Source organism: Bos grunniens, chromosome X (assembly GCF_055505025.1).
Source record: "Bos grunniens cultivar Pamir isolate PY7600 chromosome X, Bosgru_T2T1.0, whole genome shotgun sequence".
Taxonomy (NCBI): domain Eukaryota; kingdom Metazoa; phylum Chordata; class Mammalia; order Artiodactyla; family Bovidae; genus Bos; species Bos grunniens.
Genome location: NC_141194.1, coordinates 84,814,247 through 84,827,861, shown reverse-complemented (window position 1 = coordinate 84,827,861; position 13,615 = coordinate 84,814,247). Strand labels below are relative to the sequence as shown.

Below are 13,615 nucleotides of genomic sequence, written 5' to 3'. Positions count from 1 at the left end.
AGGATGTCTGGCTCTAGGTCAGTGATCACACCATCTTGATTATCTGGGTCATGAAGATCTTTTTTGTACAGTTCTTCTGTGTATTCTTGCCACCTATTCTTAATATCGTCTGCTTCTGTTAGATCCATACCATTTCTGTCCTTTATCGAGCCCATCATTGGATGAAATATTCCCTTGATATCTCTAATTTTCTTGAAGAGATCTCTAGTCTTTCCCATTCTATTGTTTTCCTCTATTTATGTGCATTGATTGCTGAGGAAAGCTTTCTTATCTCTCCTTGCTATTCTTTGGAACTCTGAATTCAAATGGGTATATCTTTCCTTTTCTCTTTTGCTTTTCCCTTCTCTTCTTTTCACAGAGTAGTGATGTACAATCTTAAATACATACAATATTAATTTGTTCATTATACCTTAATAAAGCTGGAAAAAAAGGAAATCACCTCAATAAAATAAAGGCCATATATGGAATGCCCATAGCTAACATCATACTTGGTGGTGAAAAACTGAAAACTTTTCTTTTAAGATCAGGAACCTGGCAAGGATGTCTACTCTTGCCACTTTTATTCAACATAGTACTGGCAGTCCCAGCCAGAGCAACTGGATGGAACAAAAAGGGATCCAAATGGGAAAGGAACCAGTAAAAAAATTTTCTGTTTGCAGATGACATGATCCTCTTTGTAGAAAGCCCTAAAGACTCCCCCTACATCCCCGCCAAAACTGTTAGAGCTAATAAGTGAATTCAGTGAAGTTGCAGAATATAAAATCAACATACACAAACCAGTTGCATTTCTATACACCAAGAATAAACTATTCAAAAAGGCATTTAAGGAAGCAATATCATTTACAGTAACATCAAAAATAATAAATTGCTTTGGAATAAACTTAACCAAAGAAATCAAAAATTGATACATTGAAAACTACAAAACACTTGTGAAAGAAATGTGAAAAGACACAAGTAAATGGGAAGACATCTTGTATTCATAGATTTAAAGATTTAATATTGTTAAAATGTGTATATCATCCAAAGTGGCCTGCAGATTCAATGCAATGCCTATCAGCACCCAATGGGCACCAATATCCAGAGAATAGAATGGTGGTTGCCAGGTATTGGGAGGAGGGGGGATGGTTAGGGCTATTCAATGGGTATAAAGTTTCAGTGATGCAAGATGACTAAATCTCAGTGATCTTTGGTACATTGCGCCTATAGTTAACAATTTTGGGGCTTCCCAGGTGGTGCCAGTGTTAAGGAGCCCACCTGCCAATGCAGGTGACATAAGAGACTTGAGTTCAATCCTTAGGTTGGGAAAATCCCCTTGAGGAGGAAATGGCAGGCAACCCACTCCAGTAGTCTTGGCTGGAGAATCCCATGGACAGAGGAGCCTGGTGGAGTACAGTCCACAGGGTCACAAAGAGTCAGACATGACTGAAGCGGCTTAGCACACACACATTGTATACTTAAACAATGTTTTTAAAAGGGTAGGTCTCACATTAAACATTCTTATCACAATAATAAATAAAAGATTCAGGGAATGACCAGGATTCTGTCCACCCTCAGTATAGTCTTATACCTCTAATATCATTTCCAGAGTCAGGTGCCTGGCATCACATAGATGATTCTACATGTCAATCTTGTTTGAAATAGAGACTCAGAAAAATTACTTGTCAGGAACAAGCTAAAGGAAGCAAGAAGCAGTACTGCGCCTTAATTTTGGTCCTCTGTTCTTATTTTCACGTCGTCCTTATGTACCCAGAACAGTCTCAGATATCGATCCTAAGCAATTGTTCCTGGTTTTCTTCCTGGTAGATGGAGTAAGACATTGTAGTGGAAATAGATTTGTGCCTGGAATTCAAGTCCTGACTCTCCTTGGGAGCTCTGTGGTCATGGAAGAGTCACTTAACTTTCTGAGCCTTGGTTTAATCAATACTTGGGAAACAAAGGAGTTGGGCTGGAAATAATAACTAATGCCTCTTCCTGTTCTGGGTTTCTGTTGTGATGTGCATTTACGTTTCCAAGGCCTGGTCTTATTCATGGAACATCTCATACCTAAAAGGTGTGAGGGCACCCGGGGTATCTTTACCACCCTGAAAGCCTGACCTTCTTCCATTAGTGATCCATTTCCTTGGGCTTAGCGTTGTTTCCTCCTGCTAGTCTTCCTTTTGAGAAGCATATAAAGGCACTTCATTCTAAATCTAGGTCATTTCTCCTGGTTGGGAAAGTCAGGGATTTTGATGTCCAAGGATTTTTAAGTGGGAAGATAAGGGTGTATGTAACACAGAGAGACCTCGAAGGGTGTCAGAGACAAATTTCACCTCCTTTACAATTTTTCTGCAGCTTGGCTCTGAGCATTGTTATGACTCAAGCTCTCTGTGCTTGGCAAGGCTCAAACAAGAATAATCTCTGCTTGGTACCAAATCAGAACAGGGAGTCCCTAGCTAAATGTCAGATTCAGGTATTTCTGACAGATTCTGAATGGAGCTCTTTATTAAGTCTTTTGATAAAAGGAACTTGTTTAGAAAAGCCAAAACACCCCTTTGGGTAAACCATGTACATTGTTACAAAACTGTGAACTGGCCTACAGGCCCAATCTTAGACACCCTCTTTTTCATCGTTGTCTTCTAATCCTGTTCTCTTCCATGCTGGTCCTCAGTAGTTGCAGGAAATCCCTCATCTCTGTTTATCTTGCCTATCGCCTGTCACCAGCACTCGATCCTCCTATCCTGGAGAAAAGCAATCTCTTCTTCCGCATGCTCTCAGTGTTGAGGTACCACAGTGATAAAGAGTTTCTGCTTTTAATGGAGAAAGACTCATTAATGTAGTTGTTGCTTTTCTCTCTCTAACAATAATACCTATCATTTATTGAGTCTTGCTATGTCTCAGGCAAGTTTGTGTGCCCAAGGCACTGTGAGACCAAACAAATATAAATATGGAAAGGTCAGAGTTTGGAGCACACAGAGGTTTATTGCACAGGGAAGCAAGGAGAACCAGGGGGAGGGGTTCATGCCCCCCAAAACCTTGAATTTCCAAAGGATTTTGTGCATGCCTGCCAAGTCGCTTCAGTCGTGTCTGACTCTTTGTGACCTTATGGATAGTAGCCCACCAGGCTCTTCTGTCCACGGGATTTCCCAGGCAAGAACACTGGAGTGGATTGCCATGCCCTCCCCCCAGGGATCTTCCCGACCCAGGGATCAAACCCGAGTCTCCTGTGTCTCCTGCATTGGCAGGCAGATTCTTTACCACTGCACCACTGGGGAGCATTCTTTTTTGGCCATGCCACACGGCATGCAGGATCTTAGTTCCCCAATCAGGGACTGAACCCAGGCCTGAGCAGTGAAAATGCTGAATTTCAACCACTGGAAGTTCTAACCAGGGAAGTCCCCAAGCAAAGCATTTTTAAAAGCAAGATGGGGGATGAGCGTCTCAAAGAATGTGATGATTTCCGGCACAACTCTCTGGTTGATGTTGAGGCTACAGGGCAGTTAACATCCTTAGGCGCTGGTAGGTGGGTGGGGGTGGGGGGCGCTACATCCTCCTGATCATCAAGTAGTTAATTTCTTCCATTAGGTGGTGGTTTTAGCATCTGAAAAACTCAGGAAATATGAATGAGATACTATTATCTGGGTACTTCAGAGAGAGGCACTGCAACAGAGGATATGGGAGAGAGGATCTGTCCTGAGAAGGCCCCAGAGCATCCTGCTCAGTTACAGTATCACTCCATTTGGTTCTCGCATCTCTCCACCTATTTTACAAGTGGATGGCAACCCACTCCAGTATTCTTGCCTGGAGAATCCCATGGACAGAGGAGCCTGGTGGGCTACAATCCATGGGATCGCAAAGAGTCAGACATGACTGAAGCGACTCAGCATGCACGCATCCATACTGTCATTCTCCAAGATTTTTCAGCTAGAGCTGTATGGCCCCAGAGCACAGCTTTTGCCCCCAGCACTGCCAGCCTCTTCTGCCTGATGGCCATCTGCATACTCTTGGGACTGCCGGGGCTGCTGTGTGGGAGACAGGGTTCCTCCCCTGATGACAAATGATGGTGTCTTAGAAGACAAAGACCTAGCTCATGGGGGAAATATTCATAAGGTTATCACCCCCAGGAAATTAAAATACATCCTCTTTCTACTCTCCTTTCTGTACCAAATTATTCTTACAGGAGATGTTGGTAGCAGAATCAAAAGAAACATTTTTGTATGCTGGTTGGGGACTGAGACCTAAAAGTTATTACCTCTTTTCTGTTTCCTAACTTGTGAGTTGCACCTGAATGCATCCACCTAACTGAAATACTTTTTCAAAATCTCATTTTACTTAATTTCTATTTAGACAATGCACTAAACCATTACCTTCCAACATGGAGATCAATAGATGAATTTGAAATTTCTTTGCAAGGTGTCATTTAAAATAGGAGCTTTGGGAATTGCCTGGTGGTTCAGTGATTAGGACTCAGTGCTTTCACTGCTAGGGCCTGGGTTTGATCCTTGGTCACTGGGGAACTTAGATCCCACAAGGCCCATGGTGCAGGAAAAAAAAAAAAGACAAGGGGAAAAAATGAGCTTTGCCCTAAAAATCTGAAGACTTGAGTCCCAATTCTGGATCTGCCACTTATTAGCCTGTGTGTATGTGCTAAGTCACTTCAGCCGTGTCTGACTCTTTGCCACCCTATGGACCATAGCTCACCAGACTCCTCTGTCCATGGGATTCTCCAGGCAAGAATACTGGAGTGGGTTGACATGCCCTTCTTCAGGGAATCTTCCCAACCCAGGGACTGAACCCACATCTCTTAGTCTCTTTCATTGGCAGGCAGGTTCTTTACTACTAGTGACCCTTGAAGAACCCTTATTAGCCTGTAATGTGTTGTGGACCATGTGCGGGTTGGAAAAGAATTTCCAGAGATGAGGGAGAATGAGAGGAGAGTAAAGTTTATTAGAGGGGGAGATGCTGTTAGAACAGGGGGCTGGCTCAAGGAAGAGCCAAACCCTTTAAGCAGGCTAGCATTCAATCTTTATAGCCTTAAGATAGAGAAAATTCCTACTGGAATGCTGGTATTAGGTGATTGGTTAGGATGCTATAGGGTGGGTATTTTACCTAATACGGGGTCAGGGGAACTGGTCAGTTTAGATCTGGAGGCTCATGACAACAGTTGCTATGGGGCTTGGTCAGTTCCAAAGATTTTTATCCTGTGCCCTTGGTACATGGTTCCTCATAATGTTAGGCAAATACACTTAATTTTGTTAAATCTGTTTCCTCATCTGTAAAATGCAAATAATTATATTTTCCTTGCTTAATTCACAGAGGTGACATGGTAGGGATACCACTATTAGGAAGTGCTTTGTTAATCTACAAGCAGAAGCCACTGGACAAGATGAATTGGAATGCTCAAAAGGTCATGAGTGGGAAAGAGACCTTCAGCAGGGCTCAAAGAAAGGGGTTCATCAAGGATTCGGTCATGGAGAAAAATTATGTGTCTTTCAACTGGATTCACTTTATCTTAGCTTGAGGGGTGCAGATCCAAATAGTCTCCAGCCGGATGCCTGATATTCGTCACCCCTCTGACTTCCAGGAAACAAGTCTTGGTTCTCATCTAAACTGAGTGCCCCACTTCTAGAGGGAGAGTGGCATGAGGACGAAGTGACTGCTTGACACCAGTGAAACCAGGCATCTGGATAATACTGGCTGGATGAGCAGACTAAAAAGTAGAGAACCGACTGCATGCCACCTTGGTTACAGGGCTTCCCAGGTGGCGCTGGCAGTAAGGACCCTACCTGCCTAATGCAGGAGACGTAAGAAATGTGGGCTCGATCCCTGGGTTGGGAGGATCCCTTGGAGGAGAGCATGGCAACCCACTCCAGTATTCTTCCCTGGAGAATCCCATTGGCAGAGGAGTCTGGCGGGCTACGATCCACAGGGTCAGACAGGGCTGAAGCTGGACTTAGTACCCACCTACACTCACACCTTGGTACAAGCACAGAGATTTGGCAATGGAGTGAGAGATAGGAGAAAAGGTGGAAACTCAGATCCTGTATGAAGTTATGGCGCCTCAACTCCCGAAAGTTAACCCCAAGTTAGAACAGAAATTGCCTTCTGGGTAGTCCAGACAGCGCCGACATAGTGAGCAGCTCACTCAATACCATGTGATGGTGACTGTCCTTGGTCTCTTGGTGTCTTAGTCTCCTTAGCTATAGGTTTTCCAAAGATACGTGTTAAAGGATGCAATTTATCAGTGCCCAGAAAGAAGACTGAAGGTAAGGACGTGTTCATTAACGGCAGGCCTGGCACCCTAGTGCTGAGCCCCTTCTCCCCCATCTCGCTCATTGCACCTCCAACCCCGATCCCCAGACCAGCATAATCAGGTTTGGGAGACTGAAAGGGCTTCAGTTCCGCCTGGCTGCAGGAACCATAAATTCCAGACTAGGTCGGAATTGGAATAATCGCAGTCAAAATACACCCAGATGCTCTTACACACACAGGCGCGCGCGCATCCCCAGGCCATGGGGCGCACGTGAGCCCACGCCCCGCACGCCCAGCCCTGCCCCTCGCCGGAGCATCCTCCGCAGCTGCCACAGAAGCCGCCGCCTCCTCCTTCTCCTCCTCGTCCACCTCCTCCTCTTCCTCCTTCTCCGCGGCTGCTGTGACTCCCATCCCCTCTTGTCCTCATTCCTCTCCCAGTACTTGCTCCTCCTTCCATCCCCGGCGCCTGCTGCCCGGCGCCGGAGGGCAGAACCCTCGGCAACGGCTCCCCTCCGCTCGGGCCACGAAGAGGCTGGAACAGGTCTGTGTCGGGGGCGCTTTGTTGCAGGCTGTTGGAACGCCAGTGGCTCCAAGAGCCGTTGGGGCGGGGGTGGGGAGGGGGGTAGGGCACGGGGCAGACGGGAGGGTAGATTATTTCTCAGGTTTTGGTCTTTTTCTATGAATAGATGGGATGCGATGCAGTGGGAGGGCAGTCTAGTCCCTTTGCCAGTTCGCCGTCCCTGTGGCTTCATGGAGAGAGAGCTCGGTAGCTGCCCGGACTCGTGACCCTGCCCACCTCTAAAGCTCTCTTTCTTTGGGCCCCCAGTGCCCACATCCACTTCCCAGAGCTGAGCTTTCTCTTGTTGGGGGCGCTCATGGGTGGGGGCGGGGAGAGATGGATAGAGTCAGCGGGACGCCTGGGTGCATGAGGCTTTGTTGCCTACAACAAAACCAGTCCCCACCAGCTTCCAGTTCCAGGCTAGGCTACAGTCTGCAGGTAGAGTGGGGTGTGGATGGGGCAGTCTGGGGAAGTGAGGGAATGTGAGGGGCACTCCCTGTGTGTGACTGGCACACAGGAATGCAAATTTGGGAGGGAGATGGTGCAGGTTTTGTGTGGGGTTTTTGAGCGTGATTTGGAGTGGGGTGTGTGTGTGTGTGTGTGTGTGTGTGTGTGTGTGTCTGCACCATGGGGCTGGGCTACTCTTGGCGTTACATGTCCTTGGGTATCATCCCATGCCAAGCCAGATTGCAGTAACACACAGGCAGATCAGGTCCAACCTGTTCTGTCCACATCAGAAGGGTAATGATGGTTTCAAAGTCATGGAAATCCCGCCAGCTGGGGCTGTTGCTTAGGACATTCTGGATGTGGAATCTCTAGCCAGGTTGGCCAAGTCCTACTGGACATCATTATTGTTCCCCCAAAGATGCCCAACTTTCTTAACAGGCTTCTCTTCTCAGCCAATGAGGATACAAAGCTCTTACAGTGATCCCTGCAGTAACTCCCCCCACCCCACTTCCTCACCCCACCCCTTTAATTAGTGAATCCTCATGTCTTTACTGCAGTGATGTTAGCAGTGGGTTAGGACGTAGCTGTATTATGTTTGGAGAAAACGGACATACTAAAAGCATTATGCATTAGTTGTGAATTTGGTTTAGAGGGTTTTTTGTTGGTTGATCCATAAGGTGTGAATTGGCATGGCAATTTTTTTTTTTTTTTTTACCAAAGAGAGAAGAGTTCAATAAAAATGAACAAAACTAGTAAGCCTCCTCTTTGACATTTTAATTTATGATTTTAATAAAGTGTTGTTTTTCAGGGTTGAAAAATGTACAATTAAGAACAGTGATCATTTAGTCAAACAACTGACATTTATTAAACACCTGCTATGCACCAGAGGTGTTAGGTATTGGAAGTATCGAAATGAATAAATGAATGAAACATCGTCTCAGCTCTCAGGGAGTGTACAGTCTGGTAGGCGAGAGAGAAGGTGTAAACAGATAATTACAGTAGAGTTTGACAAGGCCTGGGCAGGGTACTGTAAGACCATGGAAGAGGGAAGCCTGCCTAGAGGAGTGGGGAGAAGATCAAGAAAGGTTTCATGGGGGAAGTGACATTTGAATGGGTCTTGAAGAATTAATTCACCAGGTGGTTAAATTGAAGTGACAGCATATATAAAGATAGAGGAATCCTTGGACGGGTCACTGTTACATTCTCAACAAAGTTAGGATGAATCTCCTTGGACTGGGATGGTGATTAATAGTGAATTCAAAAGGAGCCAGTATTGCAGAGTGATACAGATCAGAATACATCCCCATCTTAAGAAATGTCTAGCTCGTTGATTAATATTAGTGTGTTTTGCTTTAAGCAAATCTGATATATGTAATTATGGATTAACAAGGCAAATGAACTAGATGGGGACAGTATTCACATTGCAGAATTTGTTGTTTTACAAAAGGATTCATAATCAGATCATCTTAAATAACAGTGCCCCTGTGACCTTTACAGTGAATATTATACCAAAAAGCAATTTATACAAAATTGTTCCCATAACAATGGATGGATACAGAAAGGTATATTTGTATTACATTTACTTTTTGCATACAAATTTACCAATTTCAGTGGAAGTGTTTTCCCTCATGGTGTGGATGTTTAATAAACACTAAAAGAAAACGTGAAAATGGCAGTAGTAAATATGAAATCCTCTGTGATCTTCTATCATTTGAATTTTATATGCATGCGTGCTAAGTCACTTCACTTGTGTCTGATTCTTTGAGATCCTACGGACCATAGCCCACCAGGCTCCTCTGTCCATGGGATTCTCCAGCCAACAATATTAGAGTGAGTTGCCATGCCCTCCTCCAGGGGATCTTTCTGACCCGCGTCAAACCCGTGTCTCTTATGTCTCCTGTATTGGCAAGTGGATTCTTTACCACTAGCGCCACCTGGGAAGCCCCGAATTGTATATAAAATACAAATTAATCAGGACAGAGTCTTCAGGGAGTTTTACATTTTAGGTACTTTTAGTAGTGTCACTGGTAATTAATAATAGCACAATATTTCTGTGCCGTGTGTTAGTTCTAAAATGGATATATGATGACCACTCTAATACTCATGCAATGAAGCCAGAAGAGGGGCAGATTCTGAGTCTTCTGTTTTGTTGTGTGGGCACTGATTGCATGGGCTGATGAATGGCACTAGGAATGAACCTAAGAGATGGATGATTTCTACTGGAAGTGCCTGGTGAGCACAATATTCTGCTAGTTAAGAGTGTGGACCTTGAACGTTTGGACCAGCATCCCAGGCATTTACTCCCTTCAATGAAGACCCAAAATAGCTCTGGCTTCTATTTGAAAGATGTGGTGTGCCAGCAGAAGTAGGCAAGCTTGAATCGGCTTCCTCTCATCTGGCCAGTGCCCTGCTGCAGAGGAAATGATGCCCTGAGGTCCTTTGGGTGCATCAAGGTCCTTTGGTCACTGGCTGTCAGTATCAGAAGGTATGGGGCGTTTCTCTAAGAAACATCCTCTACAGCTTGGGCTAGAACGGAAGTCATCTGTTACTATGGTGATACTCAGATTAGCCTAATGGCTAGGACAGTGCTTCCTAAGGCGGGTTCTGAAAAGACTAGTTCCATAGGATGGTAGTAGGTGTTACACACACACTCACACCCACCCATCCCCCCACTCATACCCACCCACCCCCCCACACACACCCACTGAGTTTTGTGGTTAAGTTAACTTTGAGAAATTCTTGCTTAAACAGAAACAGTTTTGTTTATTGCAGGGCTTCTAAAAGCCATCACTAAGCTAGTGTATATCTTTGCCCACAGAACCTGGTGTTCCAGCAAGCATTTGGTGGAGCTGGTGTGGGGAAGAACATTCTTTGGGCAATGCCAGGCAAGAGCATTTTTGCACTGAGTTTGGAGGCTGTCACTGTCTTGCTGAGTAAACTTGGATGACTCCCTTCAGCCCTCTAGGCTTTCCTTCCCCCATGTGTAAAATGAAGCTGATAATGATCATTGCTCTCACTGACTGTGATGGTGTGATGACAACTAAGATAATATCCCTGCAAGTATTTTGAGCTCCTTAGAAGAAAGGCTGTATATAAACTCAAGGTTATTATGAAAGGGAAGTGAAGAATTAAGGCAATTATCTCAATAGTTCGGGCCCTAGTCCTGTTTTTCTGCTGCCTTATTGGGCAGTCTGCCTCAGTTCTCTGCTCTGCTTTGACTGCAAAAAACCTATATCCTCATCCAACCTTGGGTGACTCAGTTCTCTGGGGTTGCTTCCTTTCACATCCTGACACTTTCAGCATGGCCTTTAATTTCCTGGTCCAGAGGTATCATCAGTGCAGCCTCAAGGAAATCCCATCAATCTGAATGCACCCTGCTGACCAGAGAGCCCTGGAGGTGGGAATTAAATGTAGTTGGAAAATTGCTTTTATCCTTCAGACTCATCCTCCTGCAGAAGCAGTTCTAAAGGACCATCTTGGAAGCTGAATGCTATGGGGTCCTCTCCAGTGGCCCCAGTGCTCCATCTGGACCAGAGTCCTGTTCGCAGGAGAGGTTTCTTGACCAGTTTCCAGGGTCCCTTTTGCCAGTAGGAAGTCATGGCCATCTTTAAGGAAATTTAAAGCAAAAGCAAAACCACTCTCATGACCATTGACCCTTCCTGATTCCCGTGACTCTTTGTTAATTCCTTCTTTTCCTTACAAGCTGCCTTGAAAGGATAGAGTTCTTGAGGATTAACCACTAAATAATCATTGCAGACTGGGTTTGAGGTAGAGACTGAGGTGAGGGCATTAGAGTTAACAGTCTACCATGCTCTGTACATGGACCAGCAATTTCCCACATGCAAGCGGCAAGCTTCCATCGCAGTAGGAAGCATTTAGGTTCAACCACAAGAGGAAACTGTGTGACTTTAAGATGTGATGCTGGAAAGTGAGAGTGAAGTTGTTCTCTGTCCTGGAGAGCTTGGTGGAAATGCCTATCCGAGAGGGGCGAGTCATAGCACGGTAGAGCTGCAAGTGCCTCGTGAAGTTCACCTGATTCAAACGTTCTCTTTGGATGAGGCAAATGAGGCCCAGAGAAGTGCAGTAAGCTACCCAAGGTCACACAGCTACCATATGTCAGAACAGAAGTCCTCCTAAAAGCTAAAAATCAGATCTGCTGCCTCCTTATGCTCTTTACACAGCTTCATACCCAGCTGTGTTCTTGTATGGGGCCTCCTTGGTGACTAGACAGTAAAGAATCTGCTTGCAATGCAGCAAACCTGGGTTCGATACCTGGGTTGGGAAGATCCCCTGGAGAAGAGACTGGCTACCCACTCCAGTGTTCTTGCCTGGAGAATTCCATGTACAAAGGAGCTTGCCCAGCTATAGTCTTGTATATTTGAGTGTGGATTGGCTCATTCAGTGGGACTTGGAGGTCATGTCCAAGGCTGAGTTCTGTGGGCTGTAGCAGAGGAACAGGTTTCTCTGGGAGGCCTCAAAGGCCTGCTTCCTTGTATCTCCGGATCTCCATTCCTTTTGAGCGTATGGTTGTCTGATTCACCAAGCCATGCAGCTAGCTGGAAACCTAAGGCCTGGGTGTTCTGCCAAGATACCCAGTGGGTGATTAAATCATCCCAGTCCCTCTACCTTGGTCATTATTAACATTGCATGGACCAAGGACCTCCTTGAAAGCCTGATGAAAACTACTGATGCACTCCCCAGGGAAGGGCCCACATCCGCTACCACAGGCATGTAATGGCAGCGTCATCTAGGTTTGTAGCTCCTGGTCTGCTGGCTGTTGGTGTTGGTACACAGCCTAGGATCACATGTAGATGCTCCCTAAATTCTGAAGACTCCCAGAGCTGGAATTGTCAGTCTTATTTAAGGGGAAATTGGAAGTACTGGGATGAGCCTTGTGCCAAATAGACTGGGGTGGTATAGAGGTTAGAGTGAAATTTCTTTAGGATGAAAGAATGGGATTGAATCCTGGAGTTGAAGGAAAAACAAAAAAGGAACTGAAATGAGCTAGCCGTTTCCCTTTCTCCCAACATTATGAAAGAGATAAGGAGAAAAGGAGGCATGGCATAAAGAAAGGTGGGAGACTTGGAAGAATGGGAGAGGGAGATCGTTCTAGAAAGGAGGTCCATAATGTCACCACTACATGAAACAAGCTCTTCTGAAAAAATGCAACAACGCTTCTACCTCTTTCCAGACTTTCTCGTCCTAGTTCAACTTCTAAACAGCAAAAGCTCATGTCTTTGGGAATTAGAAATTGTCTTAGATTCTGGAACACCATGTCCTTGAAGGGGACATTTTTAGAGGTTTGGAGTGGGAGCTGGACATTGTGGGGGAGTAGTACAGCTTGCCTCACTCCTTCTTTAAAGAAAGCATTTTTATGATCAAAATAATACATGCTTATGGCTTGTAAAAATAGGAATATGAAGTAGAATGTTCCTGGCCTCTCCACCACTGATTACCCACTATGTTCACAGTTTGGTATGTATAGTTAAGTGTGTGTTTCTATGAATATTCATATATGTATTCATGTGCCTAAAATAGTCATAAAAGATGTGACCAAGACACCATATACTGCTCTATAGTGTGCACTTCACTGGACACTGTGTCTGGGGGTCTTTGCCTGCCAGTATACATCTAGCTAGTTCATTCTTTTTAGCAGTTGCATAGTATTCTGTCATCCAGTTGTGACCTAATTTTTTTTTAATCCAAGCTTTATTGGTGAATTTTTACATTGTTTCAAAGTTTTACAAATTATTAAATACTGGTGCAGCCTACTTCCTTCTACATATGTCTCTCCATACTGTGGCCAGAATTTTTGTAGTGTAAATTCACAGTGGACTTTCCAGGTGGCTCAGTGATAAAGAATCTGCCCACCAATGCAGGAGACTTAGGAGACACAGGTTCAGTCCCTGGGTTGGGAAGATTCCACCAAAGGAGGAAATGGCAACCCATTCCAGTATTCTTGCCTGGAAAGTTCCATGGACAGAGGAGCCCAGCGGGATACAGTCCGTTGGATCACAAAAAAGTGGGACTTGACTGAGTGGCTGAACACACACACAGAGTCACAGTAGTGACCTTATTGGTTCAAAGAGTTTAGTTTGCACATCTCTTTTATTTTTTAGAGAGCCTGCTCATTTGCCTCCAGGAACTTGATGGTGACTTACCTTCTCCCCCCAAAATGGCCATTTCTCCATGCTCTTCCTCACCCATTTCAGTTAGGTTGGTTGATCCTTTCAATCTTTGACAAAGTGATTGCTGGAAAAAAGTCTCCTTTTCCTTTGTGTATTTTTTTGAGTGCTAGTGAGGCTGAAGTATGTGTATGGCACATCTGCATTTCTTCTTCTGCATTGGCATTTCATATCCTTTGCCTATTTTTCTACTGGG

At 44.9% G+C, this 13,615-nt stretch overlaps 1 long non-coding RNA gene across 2 annotated transcripts in view; it reads left to right on the top strand.

Annotated features, from left to right (window-relative positions):
• The first annotated feature begins 6,483 nt into the window (after window positions 1-6,483).
• Window positions 6,484-13,615, top strand: part of LOC147340798 (uncharacterized) — a 109,030-nt gene continuing 101,898 nt past the window's right edge. Inside the window, exon 1 of one of the 2 annotated variants that reach the window (XR_015159061.1) lies at window positions 6,484-6,769. This is a non-coding gene — a long non-coding RNA (uncharacterized LOC147340798). The remainder of the gene's footprint in view (window positions 6,770-13,615) is intronic. The other variant, XR_015159060.1, reaches the window with a different exon arrangement.